General features: G+C 45.0%; 1 protein-coding gene across 9 annotated transcripts in view; it reads left to right on the top strand.

The window, feature by feature from the left end:
• The window catches only part of PPP3CB (protein phosphatase 3 catalytic subunit beta), a 926,247-nt gene that overhangs the window by 337,527 nt on the left and 570,923 nt on the right, over nucleotides 1-17,797 (top strand). The gene's annotated exons all lie outside the window — the stretch shown is intronic.

Here is a 17,797-nt window from a genome sequence, read left to right as displayed (position 1 = left end):
CGGCGCCATGAGCCAAGGAGAAATGAAGGGCACCAAGGGCCTCCAGGAGGTCACCGTACCCCAGAGCAGCTCTCTCCGATCGCTCTGCCACACTCCCAAAAGTCACACACCCCCAATCCTGCTGCGACCCAGTGGACAGGATGGTAGGCTGCATAGCAACAAAATGGCCGCTGGGAAGGCCCGACTCGTATTGGGGCCAGGACCCCGGGACAAGCGCCTCAAGGTCCACGTCGCTGAAGACAGGGATCCTGGGGCAGGCACGAATTCAGCCGTTGTGCGGTCACGGGCAACAGTCGTCTCCGCCACGGACCAGCTCCCGCGAAAAGCCGGGAGCAGCCCGCAAGGATCAGGGCGAGCTAGGGACGGCGTCCGGGCAGCTCACCGTCAAAGGCAGGGGCAAACACCACAGGATCCGAGAATTGCACCCCCGGGCGTGTCCTCGGTCCGCAACGCTCAGCAGGGGGAGCGACTACAGCAAAATGCAGGCCGAGGGCAGCACCACTCCGGCGGACCGACTCCACCCAATCACCACAGGCCGCTGTTGTTAAACTGCCACCCGGCCAAGGCGTCCACTCGAGGTCCCGGCTTCGGGGCCGCACGGGCCGCAAAGTTCAACCGCTGATTTCTCCGGCGGTACGGCAGCCAGAAACCTCGGAGTCACACGATCGGTTGCCACTTTCGTTTACAAACACGATCTCATAGCGCAGAATAAGGATCTCATGCAGGATATCCGTGCGGGATGCGGAGGTTCACGGAGCCGGGAATCTACGCTGCCGTCCCGGTCGCCATCTTGGCTCCTCCTCTTCTGGGTCAGTTTAAATAGGTTTGCACCTGTGCGAATTGTTTTCCACAACTTTACGACCTGATTGTGATTCCCCTTATTCTGCACTTGAAAAATTGCGATTTTCATGCAATTTGCGAGTTTACATGCATTGGTTTGTGACGTTTTATTAGCGAGTCACAATCGCTGTTAGGGAAATCGCAAATAAGGATTCGCATATTTGGTTCCCGCAATACGTGTGAGTCCTTATTTTTGCGATTTTGTTTATTTTTCACAAATTGGGTTCCTGCATTGGAAAGGGCTGAATTGTGCTCGCAAACAGCCTTTTTTTGCGATTGCCTATTTTTGCAAGGCTTTTTTTGCTTGATGCATGTGCCTCATGGACTCTTAAGTGTGTCCGTTGTGTTTGGCGCATGTCTCATTGGTTGGACATGCCTCATGCGGGCTTACCTCATTCAGGCACCCGCTGTTGTCAGTGCTCTACCCCGTGAGAAGCCATGAAAGCTTGTTTCAGCACTTCAGGTCAAGGCGACGCGCGTTCTCCTCTGTCACATTCACCGTGGGCAGCAGTTTAGGCTCATTCCGGTACTAGAAGTCCAGGCGGCCTGAGTGACAGCGTGTGATGCAGCATGATGTGCACGTTTGCAAACGTACATGGGAAACTTTGGCAGCCATATTGTATCGGGAAGCCCATACTGTGATGTACACACAAGTGCCCAGCATCCGGGAAGCAATGTCTGTGTACTATCATATGCGCACAATCGTCCAGCGTATCACATGGGGAAGCTACGAAGCGTCAACTGCAGCCGTGTCTGCAAACTGTGATACGCAACCAATTACCCTGCATATTACAGCCTCGCCAGCAGCTTGGTATGTGTACTGTGATGCACACACATTCGTACAGCGCGTCATTTGGGAGCAGCAGGACAGTAGGACCCTGTAATGTGCACACATTAGTGTGGCCTCTCACAAGCACCTTTTAATCTTCTGTACACTGGGATGCTGGTAGTGGAGACACAGTGCACTATAAACAGTAACACGGTGCATTAACACAGTGCATCACTAGTGAAATATTAACCAGTACTTCTCCACTGAATGCCAGAAGGTGGGGTACATGTACAGCTATTAAACACTGTGATGCACACACATTATACCAGCGCATCACAAGTTTCAGTTTGTCAGGGTATCTTACCGCAGTATGTCACTAGTGGCTTACGTCTCTGGAAAAAGTTGTTGTTGATGGGCTAAGCTTAGTGCAGTGCAATGGACAGTGTGGTGTGTTTTGAGAAAGGCTTATGGCGGTGTGTTTTGTACTAGGACATGCACATTCTGTGCCAGCTAAACAAGTTTTTAGTCAAGATAAATAGTATTGTTGTAGGGGGTTCACAGGTGGGCAGCAGCTAACTCTATAATTACAACTTACTTTCTTTTAGTGTTAGGAAGGTTCACAACTCTCTAAATTACACTTTTTCAGTTCAACATGCCGAGTATCGGTGCTCTATCTCTTTTTCTACAGATGCCGAGGACCTACCCATTTCATGGTGAAATTGGTACAGAGCCTTTACAAAATACCTTGGGGCAGTTGGGGTCAATAGATACTGCCAGGAGCATAAAAGATTTGCTTTGGAACACAGTTTAGATTATGAGGGTCAATCCATTTATGAACATTTACCACCTTACGAATTGTTTGAGGACGAAGAAGATATTAACAAATATCAATTGGCTATAAAAAAATTGAAGAAACAGTTCGATGTGCAGCCAAGTTTAATTGTTAATCGACACAAACGTTTTACTAGAGAGCAACAACAGGTCGAATCGATTGATTTCTATGTTGCAGCTTTGAGAGTTTCACATCTCATCTTATTCAAGATCAGATCGTTGTGCCCTGTTGGGACAAAAAGGTACAGGAAAGGTTACTAACTCTGAAGAACCTTACACTCGCAGACACCATTGATATTATCAAGAGTGTAGAGGTTTCTCGCAAGTCATGCACAGAGTTGACACTGAAAGAGCAGAGCGGGGTTTCTATTGCTAACCATAAGGGGCAGAGTAAAACGTTTACAAAGAAAACAAGCATTGGCATAGCCAATAGGTCTTGCCTTTGGGACCTTATGTGTTTAGCCAGAACTTTTAGCTATGTTGTAGAGCATTGTGGTTGCTGTGCATCATGTTGAAAAGTTATAATAAAAAGTGTTAAGCATTTTTGTTACCTTTATACAAACCAAGACAACATTATATACAACTGAACAACCTGATTAAAAAAAAAGATTTTAACCTAAAAAATGTCTTAGTGTTTTTTGTAGTTGCACTCTTAGCAACTTTTTTCTGCCTGTTCTCATGCTTGTTTGTTATAATTTTTTTGTTATGGGGGAGCAGGACATAAATAACTGGGGAGTGGAGGTTGGAAAACAGTAATTTAATTATAACACGAGCAGCGGATGGACACTAGGGGAGAATCAACAGATGCCAGATTCCGAGGGCGGACTGATGTGATGCTTAGGTGATGTTTAGGCGATGCTTAGGTGGTGTGCTGATGCAAAATGGTGGTGGTGAGTGATGTTTGGTGCTTAGGTGGTGCCACTATATGGTGTGGCTTTGGAGGTAAGTTGTGGATTGTGGAGTTGAAATATGTTTGGTGTGTAATTATGTGGTGTGTATTGGAAATGTGTGGAGTTGAATTGTGTGGCCTGGAACTGTAGTGTTGAGTGAAATTATGCTTAGGGAAATTGTGTCATGGTGTGGAGTGCATTTATGTTGATTGGTGGTATGTGACATCGAGTGCATTTATGTGGGGTGTATTTATGTTGCATTGAGTAGAGTGTAATTATGTGGCTTGTAATTATGTGGCACTGAGTGGTAGGGGGGTGTATTTATGTTGCATTAAATAGAGTGTAATTATGTGACGTGTAATTATGTGGTACTGAGTGGTATTATGTGGAGTGGAGTTATGTTGCATTGAGTAGAGTGTAATTATGTGGTGTGTAATTATGTGGCACTGAGTGGTATTATGTGGAGTGTATTTATGTTGCACTGAGTAGAGTGTAACTATGTGGTGTGTGATTATGTGGCATTGTGTGGTATTATGTGGAGTGTATTTATGTTGCATTGAGTAGAGTGTAATTACTTACAGGCACATGCATCAATGTAAAATTTTGTGATTCCTTATTTGTGAGAAATAAGGAATCGCAAATAAGGAATCGCAAAAATCAATGCATCAAAAAAACTGCGAAATATTAGCGATTCGCAATAAATCGCTATCGCAAAAAGCGAGATCTCAATTTGCGAACTCGCTATTTGCGATTTCGCAAATTGCGAAATTGCTAATAGCCGAGTCGCACAATTGATGCATCTTGATGACATCACTACCAGGAAGTCAGCAGCCCACGCCTCATTCAGTGCACAGTCATAGTGAGAGGAGGGAGCTGACTGCAGGAGCTAAACAGGAGTGAAAGTAACATTTGGAACAACACCTGGCCATTTCACAAAATGGATACAGCAACAGGAGAGAACAGCCAAAGTGCCAGGAAGAATACGTTTTCTGACAAGGAAATAGACACACTAATCGAGGGTGTGGTAAACAGCCATGACTAGCTGTTTGGAAAATTGTCATTGAAAGTTGCAGAGCAGGAGAAACGCAAAATATGGATCCGGATCCAAAATAAAGTGAACGCTGTTGGGGCCATACACCGTACCATCGACGACTTAAAAAAAGATGGTACGACTTGCGCAGTCGTGCAAAGGAACGCATTGATGACTGGCTTAAGGAAGACAGGAGGGGGAACCCCGACACAGACTGCCAACACACCAATGGAGGACAAGGTGGAGTCGACACTCCAGCCTGAAGCTGTTGTTGGGGTGACGCAGCTAGACACCTCTGGAGCGGCAAACACATCTAAGGTAAGATGCATGCATGTGGCCAAATGTCATTAAATTGAAAGGTATTACATTAGCTCAGTACAGCACACGTGTCCATAATGAAAATCCAATACACATTTTGGTTAAAAATCAAATTGCATTATGGGAGATGCAGGCAGGTCAGGCAGGTACAGTGGCAGACGCACAAATAGGAATAAACCAACTCAAAAATAGTGTAACAGCAAAATATTTTTTTATAGGGAAATCGTGATTTCTGTGACATGACATCACTAACAGAAATTAATGCTGTTTAAATCACAGATGCAGAACGTAAAGATGCAGAGGACAGTGACTTCCTTGACACACCGGAAACTAGCGCAGTAGAAGCGACGGACACACCTGTGGTGCCACAAAATCAGTCACGTGCCCCTACCACACTCAGGGCAACTGTCCCACCACTGGTGACAATGGAATCTGAGGAGGAGCCACATGTAACACCAGTGGCCAGCCAGGCGCAAGAGACACCCACGCCGACTCCTCAAACACAGCTCCGCAGCAGCACTTCCCGAGGCCGGCGGCGTAGAGCGAGGTCATTAATCACACATCTGGAGGACCAACCTAATGATGCCTGGGGTGGTCTTGAGGGACAGATGCTCCGGGTGCAGCGCCTCCAGGCGAAAAACACACGTTTAGTGCAGCCACAAATAGGAAAGATGGCAGCCAATATAGCAGTACTGACGGATTGCGTGAAAGAACTGACCAGGGTGATGCAGGAGGGACATGTGTCACAGACAAGACACCATCGCCAACTGATGCAGCGCATGAACGTGTATGGAAAATCCAATAACTGGGTGGCCACAGCCACTGCATTTCTGGCACGTAGGTCTGTGACCATGCAAACTAAGATGTCCCATTGGAGTGGGGATGTGGCAAAGGCACTGGGCCAGGTGACCAATGCAGTGGAAATGATGCAAGCTGCCACAATGGAGTCAAATACTGTCACGCTGGAAGAGGGTAGTGAGAAGGCCTCAAGCATGAGCAGTCTGTCTCTGCTTGTTACCACTGCAGAAAGGCGCAAGACACGCAGCAGTACCCTCTCCGCTGCCAACATGGGGCATGAAGATGCAGCATCTGAAAGGCGTCTGGGTGTGCGTGGGAGGAAGCGATCGACTGCCATGTACACTGACATACAGATATGGTGAAGTAACCATTGACGGACACAACACTTTTGACTGACTTTCAAGTCAAGATTTGATTTAAAGACATTTATGTACATTACTGCTATTCCTGTGCTCCTGGGCACATAAGCTGTGTGCTTCAACACTCAAGTCATTATTTTTTAAGATAAACATACTTTGACAACAATATCCGTGTTTTGTCTCCTCATTACTCGGCTCAGAAATAATTTTGTGTTATTTCCATGCGTCTACTGTGGACTTCTGCTGCGCTTGCCCCATGTGCTGCACGGCGGTGTGGCCCTTGCTGGTTGTCGCCCTCCGAGTCGCTTTCCGACACCTCAATTTCTATGTTTCCCTTTGTGGCAATATTGTGTAGCATGGCACGTGCTGCTACTATCTTGCAGCATTGTTCAGGGTTGTATTGTAAGTAGGGCTCCCGGTTTTATGGTATTTATTTTTTTGCCATTTCCGTCTGTATTTATCCATATTTATTTTTTTCAAATTTTATCTGTATTTATCCATATTTACTTATGGTTTTGTGGAAAAATGAAGCGGAAATTAGTATATTTCCACATTTATTTAACCGGTAAATATGCACTCATACTTGAATGCCTACCATGTTTCAATGCTGTAAACGCCTGCAAAAGACAAATCAATGAACTTAAAAGGAAATATGCAAATTTCAGATTCAACCTTGTGCATATCTACTTCTGTTACAGCCTCTTTATTACAATTCCTTTCTTTTTTAGCCCCCTCACCTATCAATCCACTCAGCCATAGGCCTGGCAGTCATGGCAGACAATATTTAGAATTACTCAAAAAGCAACCCAATTTCCGTTTTTATCCACATTTAAAAATAAATACAGACAAGAAAATAAATGTTTTCTGTCTGTATTTATCTGTAAAAATCAGTAAAAACGGAAAACTGGGAGCCCTAATTGTAAGGCACCACCAGTTTTATGGAGGCATCTGAAGCGGCTCTTCAACAGCCCAAACGTGCGCTCTATGATGTTCCTGGTCGATATATGCGCAGCATTATACATCTGTTCATTGGTAGTTGTAGGATTGAGGTACGGCGTAATTAGGTAATTACGTATGCGCTGTCACCTACATGGAAGTAAGCAAAGGGTCAGTGGCAGTATTACATTTGCATACGTACAATATCTGTGAGCATTAATAACATATGTTTACCTAGCAGATGTCCCTCTCCAAATTCACCCCTGACAAGACGAGTGTGTATGCCACTCTGGCGAAATATATAGGAATCCTGTGCACTCCCTGGGTATTGCGCCACAATGTCAGTTATTATGTTTTTGGCATTGCATACTACCTGTATGTTAAGGGAATGATAACATATTCTATTCCTAAATATGTATTCATTTCCTGCAAGGGGGCATATTGCCACATGGGTGCAATCAATGCAACCTAAGACTTGTGGGAAGCGGGCTATCTGGTAAAATTCCTGTTTTGGTGAGGTCATGTGCGGTTGTGGGGAAGCTAATGTGTGAGTTGATCCGGGACATCATGGCATCAAGGAATGCTTTGAAGATTCTTGAAAGTGTGCGTTGAGACACACCTCCAGCTACTGCTATGACCCCCTGGAAACTGCCTGACGCCAGTAGGAACAGGCATCATAGGACCTGCACATGTGTGGGTATGGCATTTGTCTTACGTGTCTGTTGCTGCAGAATGGGATCCAATTCATTGATTAAATTCATGGATCATTGCTGCATTGAGCCTATACTTGTCGTATATCTTATCTACTGTCTGTCCTAGCAAAGTAATGTGGACTCTGAAGATGCGCTCCTGTATTCTCCTCCTTCTGTGTGCTGCTGCCTGAAGCCTCATCCTCCTCGCCATCGGGTAAATCCCTGCCATTGTGAAATGTTCAGGCTCAATCTGTGTGTGTTTAAGTAAGTTTCTGTTGACTTTCAGCTGTATCTGATTTGCACTAATTATTACCACCTGGTTGTGATCCTTCTTATTTTGCACTTGCAAATTTGCGATTGTCTATAAAATCACAAAATGCGATTTTTCATGCATTTATTTGCGATTCTTTAATTTCGATTCGCTGTTTGGTAGACGCAATTAAAGAATCATAAATTTATTCTCAGAATAATTTGCGATTCTTTAAATTTGTTTTTAAATTGGTTTTTGCTATATTTGCGTTCATGCATTGCTGCAGGGTGCGATCGCAAATGGCATATTTTTTAAGGTTGATGCATGTGCCTGTTAGTGTGTAATTATGTGGTACTGAGTGGTATTATGTGGAGTGTATTTATATTGCCTTGAGAAGAGTGTGATTATGTGGCGTGTAATTATGTGGCAATGAGTGGTATTATGTGGAGTGTATGTTGCATTCAGTAGAGTGTAATTATGTGGCACTCAGTGGTATTATTTGCAGTGTATTTTGCATTGAGTGCAGTGTGATTATGTAGCATTTAATTATGTGGCACTGAGTTGTATTATGTGGAGTGTATTTATGTTGCATTGAATAGAGTGTAATTATGTGGCACTGAGTGGTATTAATGTGGAGTGTATTTATATTGCATTGGGTAGAGTGTACTTATGTGGCGTGTTATTACGTGGCACTGAGTGGTATTATGTGAAGTGCACTTGTTGCATTGAGTAGAGTGTAATTATATGGCACTGAGTGGTATTTGGGGTGTATGTTGCATTCAGTAGAGTAATTATGTGGCACTGAGTAGTACTTGGGGTGTATGATGCATTGAGTGCAGTGTAATTATGTGCCATATAGTTATGTGGCACTGAGTGGTATTATGTGGAGTGTATTTATGTTGCATTGAGTAGAGTGTAATTATGTGGCATGTAATTATGTGGCACTGAGTGGTATTATTTGCAGTGTATGTTGCATTGAGTGCAGTGTAATTATGTAGCATATAATTATGTGGCACTGAGTGGTATTTTGTGGAGTGTATTTATGTTGCATTGAGGTATGTAATTATGTGGTACTGAGCGGTATGTGGGGTGTATTTATGCTGCATTGAATAGTGTGTAATTATGTGGCTTGTTATTACTTGTCACTGAGTGGTATTATGTGGAGTGTATTTGTGTTGCATTGAGTAGAGTGTAATTATGTGGCACTGAGTGGTATTATGTGGAGTGAATGTTGCATTGAGTAGAGTAATTATGTGGCACTGAGTATTATTTGGGGTGTATGTTGCATTGAGTGCAGTGTAATTATGTACCATATAGTTATGTGGCACTGAGTGGTATTATGTGGAGTGTATTTATGTTGCATTGAGTAGACTAATTATATGGCGTGTAATTATGTGGCACTGAGTGGTATTATTTGCAGTGTATGTTGCATTGAGTGCAGTGTAATTATGAGGCACTGAGTGGTATTATGTGGAGTGTATTTATGTTGCATTGAGTAGTGTAATTATGTCACGTGTAATTATGTGGTACTGTGATATTATGTGGAGTGTATTTATGTTGCATTGAGTAGAGTGCATTTATGTGGTGTGTAATTATGTGGCACTGAGTGGTATTATGTGGAGTGTATTTATGTTGCATTGAGTAGAGTGTAAATATGTGACGTGTAATTAAGTGGCACTGTGTATTATATGGAGTGTATTCATGTTGCATTGAGTAGAGTGCATTTATGTGGTGTGTAATTATGTGGCACTGGGTGGTATAATATGGAGTGTATTTATATTGCATTGAGTAGAGTGTAATTATGCGGTACCAAGTGGTATGTGGGGTGTATTTATGTTCATTGAGTAGAGTATAATTATGTTGTGTATAATTATGTGTTAAAACAAACAAATGATGGACGGAATGCTGACAATGCAGACATTCTCCCCCAGTCAAGAGATCTGGGTTAAATCCATCGTTCTTTTGCCCACTACGCCACCCCAGTTCAGACATTGCCATATGCAAATCAGTCTTGACCCTGTGCCTCATGGGAACAGTCCAGCCCGAACTGCCAAACCATGTCTTCCCTGGACCGGAATCAAGCATCCTAGGACCGGTTTCTGGCTATCAGCCGTCATCAGCCAGGATAGCTTGACTCCAGTGGCGTAGTGAGCACGGGACCCACGTCTGGGCATACCCATCCCACTTAGGGCGAAAAGCGTTACAACAAACAAATGATGGACGGAATGCTGACAATGCAGACATTCTCCCCCAGTCAAGAGATCTGGGTTAAATCCATCGTTCTTTTGCCCACTACCCCACCCCAGTTCAGACATGGCCATATGCAAATCAGTCTTGACCCTGTGCCTCATGGGAACAGTCCAGCCCGAACTGCCAAACCATGTCTTCCCTGGACTGGAATCAAGCATCCTAGGACCGGTTTCTGGCTATCAGCCGTCATCAGCCAGGATAGCTTGACTCCAGTGGCGTAGTGAGCACGGGACCCACGTCTGGGCATACCCATCCCACTTAGGGCGAAAAGCGTTACAACAAACAAATGATGGACGGAATGCTGACAATGCAGACATTCTCCCCCAGTCAAGAGATCTGGGTTAAATCCATCGTTCTTTTGCCCACTACGCCACCCCAGTTCAGACATGGCCATATGCAAATCAGTCTTGACCCTGTGCCTCATGGGAACAGTCCAGCCCGAACTGCCAAACCATGTCTTCCCTGGACCGGAATCAAGCATCCTAGGACCGGTTTCTGGCTATCAGCCGTCATCAGCCAGGATAGCTTAACTCCAGTGGCGTAGTGAGCACGGGACCCACGTCTGGGCATACCCATCCCACTTAGGGCGAAAAGCGTTACAACAAACAAATGATGGACGGAATGCTGACAATGCAGACATTCTCCCCCAGTCAAGAGATCTGGGTTAAATCCATCGTTCTTTTGCCCACTACGCCACCCCAGTTCAGACATGGCCATATGCAAATCAGTCTTGACCCTGTGCCTCATGGGAACAGTCCAGCCCGAACTGCCAAACCATGTCTTCCCTGGACCGGAATCAAGCATCCTAGGACCGGTTTCTGGCTATCAGCCGTCATCAGCCAGGATAGCTTGACTCCAGTGGCGTAGTGAGCACGGGACCCACGTCTGGGCATACCCATCCCACTTAGGGCGAAAAGCGTTACAACAAACAAATGATGGACGGAATGCTGACAATGCAGACATTCTCCCCCAGTCAAGAGATCTGGGTTAAATCCATCGTTCTTTTGCCCTACGCCACTGGAGTCAAGCTATCCTGGCTGATGACGGCTGATAGCCAGAAACCGGTCCTAGGATGCTTGATTCCGGTCCAGGGAAGACATGGCTTGGCAGTTCGGGCTGGACTGTTCCCATGAGGCACAGGGTCAAGACTGATTTGCATATAGCCATGTCTGAACTGGGGTGGCGTAGTGGGCAAAAGAACGATGGATTTAACCCAGATCTCTTGACTGGGGGAGAATGTCTGCATTGTCAGCATTCCGTCCATCATTTGTTTGTTGTAACGCTTTTCGCCCTAAGTGGGATGGGTATGCCCAGACGTGGGTCCCTTGCTCACTACGCCACTGGAATCAAGCTATCCTGGCTGATGACGGCTGATAGCCAGAAACCGGTCCTAGGATGCTTGATTCCGGTCCAGGGAAGACATGGCTTGGCAGTTCGGGCTGGACTGTTCCCATGAGGCACAGGGTCAAGACTGATTTGCATATAGCCATGTCTGAACTGGGGTGGCGTAGTGGGCAAAAGAACGATGGATTTAACCCAGATCTCTTGACTGGGGGAGAATGTCTGCATTGTCAGCATTCCGTCCATCATTTGTTTGTTGTAACGCTTTTCGCCTTAAGTGGGATGGGTATGCCCAGACGTGGGTCCCTTGCTCACTACGCCACTGGAGTCAAGCTATCCTGGCTGATGACGGCTGATAGCCAGAAACCGGTCCTAGGATGCTTGATTCCGGTCCAGGGAAGACATGGCTTGGCAGTTCGGGCTGGACTGTTCCCATGAGGCACAGGGTCAAGACTGATTTGCATATAGCCATGTCTGAACTGGGGTGGCGTAGTGGGCAAAAGAACGATGGATTTAACCCAGATCTCTTGACTGGGGGAGAATGTCTGCATTGTCAGCATTCCGTCCATCATTTGTTTGTTGTAACGCTTTTCGCCCTAAGTGGGATGGGTATGCCCAGACGTGGGTCCCTTGCTCACTACGCCACTGGAGTCAAGCTATACTGGCTGATGACGGCTGATAGCCAGAAACCGGTCCTAGGATGCTTGATTCCGGTCCAGGGAAGACATGGCTTGGCAGTTCGGGCTGGACTGTTCCCATGAGGCACAGGGTCAAGACTGATTTGCATATAGCCATGTCTGAACTGGGGTGGCGTAGTGGGCAAAAGAACGATGGATTTAACCCAGATCTCTTGACTGGGGGAGAATGTCTGCATTGTCAGCATTCCGTCCATCATTTGTTTGTTGTAACGTGTATAATTATGTGGCAAAAGGCATTGTCATTTTTTGTGTGAAAAATATTAAGTCTGCGTTTACCTTGAAAAATCTATTGTTTGTAATGGTCCTAGTCTAGGCTGCCATGTATGTCGGCTAGGTATAAAACCTGCTGGTATGCTTGGGGTGGGGGCGGGAAGGGGGGGTGTGATAGTGCGAAGCAAAAAAATCTAGGGCCGCTCCGCTCCTGCTGTAGCAGTTGTGTGCACTAATTGCTGAGCAAACCTACCTCTTCTGTTGTACAGTAGAAAGACTTATTTTGATGAAAGTCGCTGTTTATTTCGCAATATGGGAAAATCTTGCCAGCTTGTTTTACCAAATTATTCTTTCTGCATTGATATAAATATGACAGATTAAAGGATATATGTTGTTTTACGTAAGAACGTTTAACATCCATCAGTATCCCGACACAGGCCCCGGGGCTAGGGGAGGGGCACCTCAAAGCTGCTGCCAGTCAAATACTCCCTGGCACGAGCAGTGCACGTCCCCAAGGCCCCGCTTAATGCACGGCAATTCGGCTCCCTCCTCACATCTTCCTCTCTTGCTCAATATTTTACTCTCTGTCCCTGGGTTTCTCGTGAAGCCATCCTGACGGTGCCCCTGAGCCCCTCTGCTGTGTCACTTGTGGGGTTTCCACTATACCCCTGCACTGTCCTGATATTAAAGTCTTGGAGCATAGCGCCTACTCACTGTATGCCATTCCACAGTGCTGTTAAGATTTATTATTATTCTTATATTTTGCATTTGAGCGCTTTATATGATCACCAGTTACCTTACACAAGGACACATTCATTTTTGGTAGGCTCAGGGAGATTACGTGATTTACCCAGAATCACAGGATGTGGAGGCGACGCTGAGACTCAAACCTAGTTCCCCAGCTTCAAAGTCGACAACTCTGGCCGTTAAACCACACCCTTTAACTAGCACCCTGTTTAATGGAAAGGGAACGGACACTACTGACATAGCACGTGCAATGGAGATGGGAGGGGGCCACGGAAAGAAAGCCTGCAAGGGGGTGGAGATGCTGGCACCAGGAAGTAGAGAGGGTGGTAGGAAAAGGGGAGAAGTGGGAGCAAACGCGATGGGAAGAGGTATGGAATGAATGAGGCAAAAAGTGAGAAGAGGAGAAGAACTGAGGCAAGCTAAGTTTGGTAGAGGAGTAGGGAGAACTGCAGTGAAAGAAGATAGAAAGGGAAGGATGCAATAGAGAGGGGGAGTGATAAGGAAGAGTGAGGGGTGGAAGGAAGCAAGAGATGGGGTGAAGGGGAGATATAAACGCGAGGGAGGATGAGGTGTGAGTGAATAGCGAGAATGAGGAAAATAGATGAAAGAGAGAGAGAGGCAAAAGCCGGGAGAGTGAGAGAAAGGGGGAGGTGGAGTGAGAGCCCCCAATGATGATTCACAGTGCTAGTCAGTTCATGGGAAGGGGTATGTATCTTGGACTGAAAGCAGAGGTGATAAGGGATTCTAACAGCTGCTCTTTCAAACGTCAGACCTGTATTTCAAGGAACAGAGACACGTGTCTATTTCTACAGGTAAAGGTCCCAGCTCCCCTGCCACTTCACCTGTGATCTTATGTGTGTGCTAAAGTGAAAGCGTGTCATTTCGCCGCTTTCCCAAAAGGAAGGTGTCAGGAAAGTGCCATGTGGCAGGTCTAGGCCTTCTTTGAGAAAAATTCTTACTATGGCAGATATTCCTAAAATCCGAGAAAGCTGCAGCCTGGAATGGCCCGTTTTGTGCTGAAGGTAAAAACACACTTTGTTACAAACCGCAAACCGCTAGTAATGCGCCAGATCTCTTCTGCTACTCCCACTGGAAGCGGAAAGGCAGGGTGCACACACGTCTACGGTGGACAGAGGCGCCCAGCCTACTGAGCTGCTTTACCGTTTTGTCCCTGAGCAACAAAAGCCCTTCTAAGTCCGTAAATATGCTGTGAGTGGGCACTCGTGCCCTTTTGGGTCAGGGGAGACCTACCCTGACGCCGCGCCCCCTGCTGGGCCCCTCATTAACAGCACATTTTTAGGGAGATGGCTGAGGGAACACATATTCAGGATTATTTAGAGACCCGACTCTGGGAATATTCTTGCAAACTGCAATAGAAATACTTTAGCTTTTTTTATTCCAAGATCATCTGTTGAAGGAATTATGTGTAAACGTTACAAATAATAAACGACCAAAGAGGTCTCTCAGCCAGGTGCGAGAGTTTTAAATGAAGCATTCCGCTCAGCACAGATGATCCAATTAACAGTTAATTACAGCAGCAGGAGAGGCAGGGGCACCGCTGTGAGACATGCCAGGCTTCAGCCTGCTGACCCATTGGGAGGGGGAGGGAGAGCAGAGCAAATGCACAAGAATGAAAGGGAAACCAGCATGCTGGTGGGACTGCTCGGGAGCAGTGCAAGTGAAAGCTCATTAGAAAAAAAAACAGATGGCACCCTGCGTGCTCCCAAGACCCCTAGGCCATGGGAGTGAAAGTTTTGAGGAGAGGCGGGACAAGCACCCGTATTTGGCCATTTGCGTGCTTTCTTTTGTGGAAGCCTTACGCAAATGGCCAACCAAATGCGTGGCCGAAAAAAAAAACATGAGGAAAAGATGTGTGAGATGGAAGTCCTTACTAGAAGCCTCGCAGAGCAGTGCATGCGCTGGCTCAGGCGAGACCTAAAAAAGAGTGTAAAGAAGGAATTTTTAATCACATTTTTTTTGGTTTCAGTTGTGGGTATGCTAGGCACGGGTCAAATGGTCACCCGCGTCTGCCCAAAAATTTAAAGGGTAAGACCTGTGGCAGATTTTGACATTTGCAAAGGTTTGTCAATCGGTGAAGGATAAAGACAAGGTGAATTCTATTCCAGACAGAGAATATAGCGAAGGTTCAGGGAATGAGCATAGTGAAGAAACGGACTTGGTGTTGGTAGGTCAAGGTGGAGAGACTAATTGTGAAAACTGATATGAGAATATTTTGGTCAATGGGAAGGTGCTTAATCTGTTGATAGGTTCTTGGGTAAGAATGACGATGGTCACCTATGAATCGTTGCAACAAACATGGGGTGAGAGAAGGTTACTGCTGCTGGACAGGAACCCAGTAACATATGATGGAAGGAAGATCATGGGTTAGTTAAAATGTTACATGAAGTACAAAGCCAAAGTTATTTTTAAGAAGGTGTTCGTAGCAAGGAAGGGTCTGGACAAACTTGGGTGGTACCATCAGCGATTATTGAAATGACACTAAGGCCAGGGAGGAAAGTTCAGGTTTCTTTGGTCACAGTTGGAGCATCTCGTGAGCAAGAACTTGCTGATCATGATTCTAATAAGTGTAGGGCAAGTCTGTTTAAAGAGGTGTTCAGTGATAAACTGAGTAGGGTTGTAGGTTTCAAACACATAATTAAGGTACAAAGTGGAGCCATGGCAGTCAATCACAAGTTAAGGACTGTCCCTTTCAGCATTTGAAAGGAGTTGGCAAAGATTCTCAAAATAATGTGTGAAGATGGGGTCATTGAACCCATCGAATCATCATTATGGTTATCCCCATTGGTGATAGCAAGGAATACAAATGGGCAGTTAAGGGTTTGTGTGGACCTGAGAAATTTGAACAAGGTGACATAGGTAGATTTCCATCCTCTTCCTCAAATAGATAACATCATTACCACTTTTGCGGGCGCCAAAGTGTTTAGCAAAATAGTCTTGCCGTCTGCTTACCATCAGATCTAACTGGAGGAATCCTCTAAACATTGCACGGTGTTCGTATCACCAGTTGGCACATTCCAATTCAATAGAATGCCTTTTGGATTGGCATATACTGCCTTTGTTTTTCAACGTGTGTTGGAAAAAATGTGTTTCAGAGTGTAAAGGGGGTGGTGACATTTCAGGATGACATTCTGGTGGCAAGGGAAGATCTGGTCAGTCAGTTCATGCAAGTGGTGTTAAAAAGGTTGCCGACATTTGGAATAGTAGTCCATGAGAAAAAATGTGAGTTTGCCAAAAGTAGCATAGAGTATTTAGTCCATGTAATTTTTTTAAAAGGGCTTGCACCTAGGCCTGGGTTGGTGGAAGCAATTACAAGAGCTCCTGATCCCAAAAGCAAAGAACATGTAGCATAATTTCTCGGAGTTTGTGCGTTCTATGCTAAGTTTATAAAGAATTTCTCTACAAAAACCGTACATTTGAGAGAACTACTTAAAAAAAAAAAAAAAAGCCTTTTGATTGGAGTGAAGCCTGTTAAGATGAATTTGTTGCTCTCAAGAAGGAAATTGTCTCTGCAGGAGTGTTGGCACCTTTCAGTCGCATGAGTGAGTGTATCATAACAGTAGATGCAAGTAATGATGGGCTGGGTGCTACGCTGGCACAAAAGTGCGATGCTGGAAACAAAGTAACTGTGGGTTTGTTTCCAGGTCATTGAGAGAAAATGAGAAGGTATTTTCTGTTATAGAGAAAGAATTGCTAGCCTGTTATTGGGCTGTGGAACTTTTTAAATGTTTTATTTGTAGAAGATTCTCCCTTTAAACAGATCATAAGCCTTTGGTAAATATTCTAGGCGGCACTGTTATGAGGTACTACACTACTAGATTGGCCAGATTGAGTTCTGAACTTTTACAATATGATTTCAAAATAGAATACATCTCAGGTGGTAAAAATACTAGATCAAATTACTTAGCACGCTTCCCTGTCAGCTCAGAAGTAAACACTATGTTCTGTGAGGAGGCTGATGAGGAATGTTTAATAACCACTATTGATGTTTTCCAGGTTAATGCATTCTCCTAGGGCAAGTGAAATGCCTGAATCTTGGAAGATTAAGATTTGGAGAGCATGAAGAAATATGTTAAAGAGGGATGGCCCAGGGAGAGAGTTTTGCCTGTAAGAATGCAGTCTTATGTCAAGGTGGCAGAGGAGTTGTCGGTTCAAAGAAATGGGATGTTGATGAGAGTTGACAAATTTATACCCCCAGTGGGTTGAGGGAAAAGATAATTGTGAGTGGGCATGAATGACACCTAGGGCAACCGTCATCAAAAGGAGGAACAGAGAAAACTATTGGTGGCCAGGTATGGACACAGAAATTGTCACCAAGGTTTAGGCCTGTGTGATGCGCCACCAGCTGCAAAGGCATGAAAACTGAGGCAATGCCTCTTCAGTTGTGTATATTAACTAAAGGGACATGGGTCAAACTGGAGATAGACTTCATAGACCCTTTCAACACTTTACCATGGGGAACTAGGTTTGCAATAGTAATAGTAGACTACTACAGTAAGTGGTGGGAGGTAAATTTCATGGAAGAGCCCAACACTGTTACAGTTAAAAAAATTTCAAGAAATTGTTTTTGAGGGAAGGTTGCCCTAAATAAATTGTATCTGATAATGGGGGCAATTTGTACTGAACGAAAAGGGAGTTTCTGCAGAACAATGTGATTAAACACAAACCTGTAGCATTGTATGACCCGCTGCTAATGGCCTTGTGGAAAAAAATAACCTCACATTGGTGTAGTGCGTTCAGTGGGCTGTTCAAAACTAAATTGAGTTAAGTGAAACAGTAGAAAGCATATTATGGTGTCATCGGTCAAGTCTCACTGCAGT

This window comes from Triturus cristatus, chromosome 1_2 (genome assembly GCF_964204655.1).
Source record: "Triturus cristatus chromosome 1_2, aTriCri1.1, whole genome shotgun sequence".
NCBI lineage: Eukaryota > Metazoa > Chordata > Amphibia > Caudata > Salamandridae > Triturus > Triturus cristatus.
Note: the sequence above shows the minus strand (reverse complement) of the source record. Positions and strands in the feature narration are given on the sequence as shown.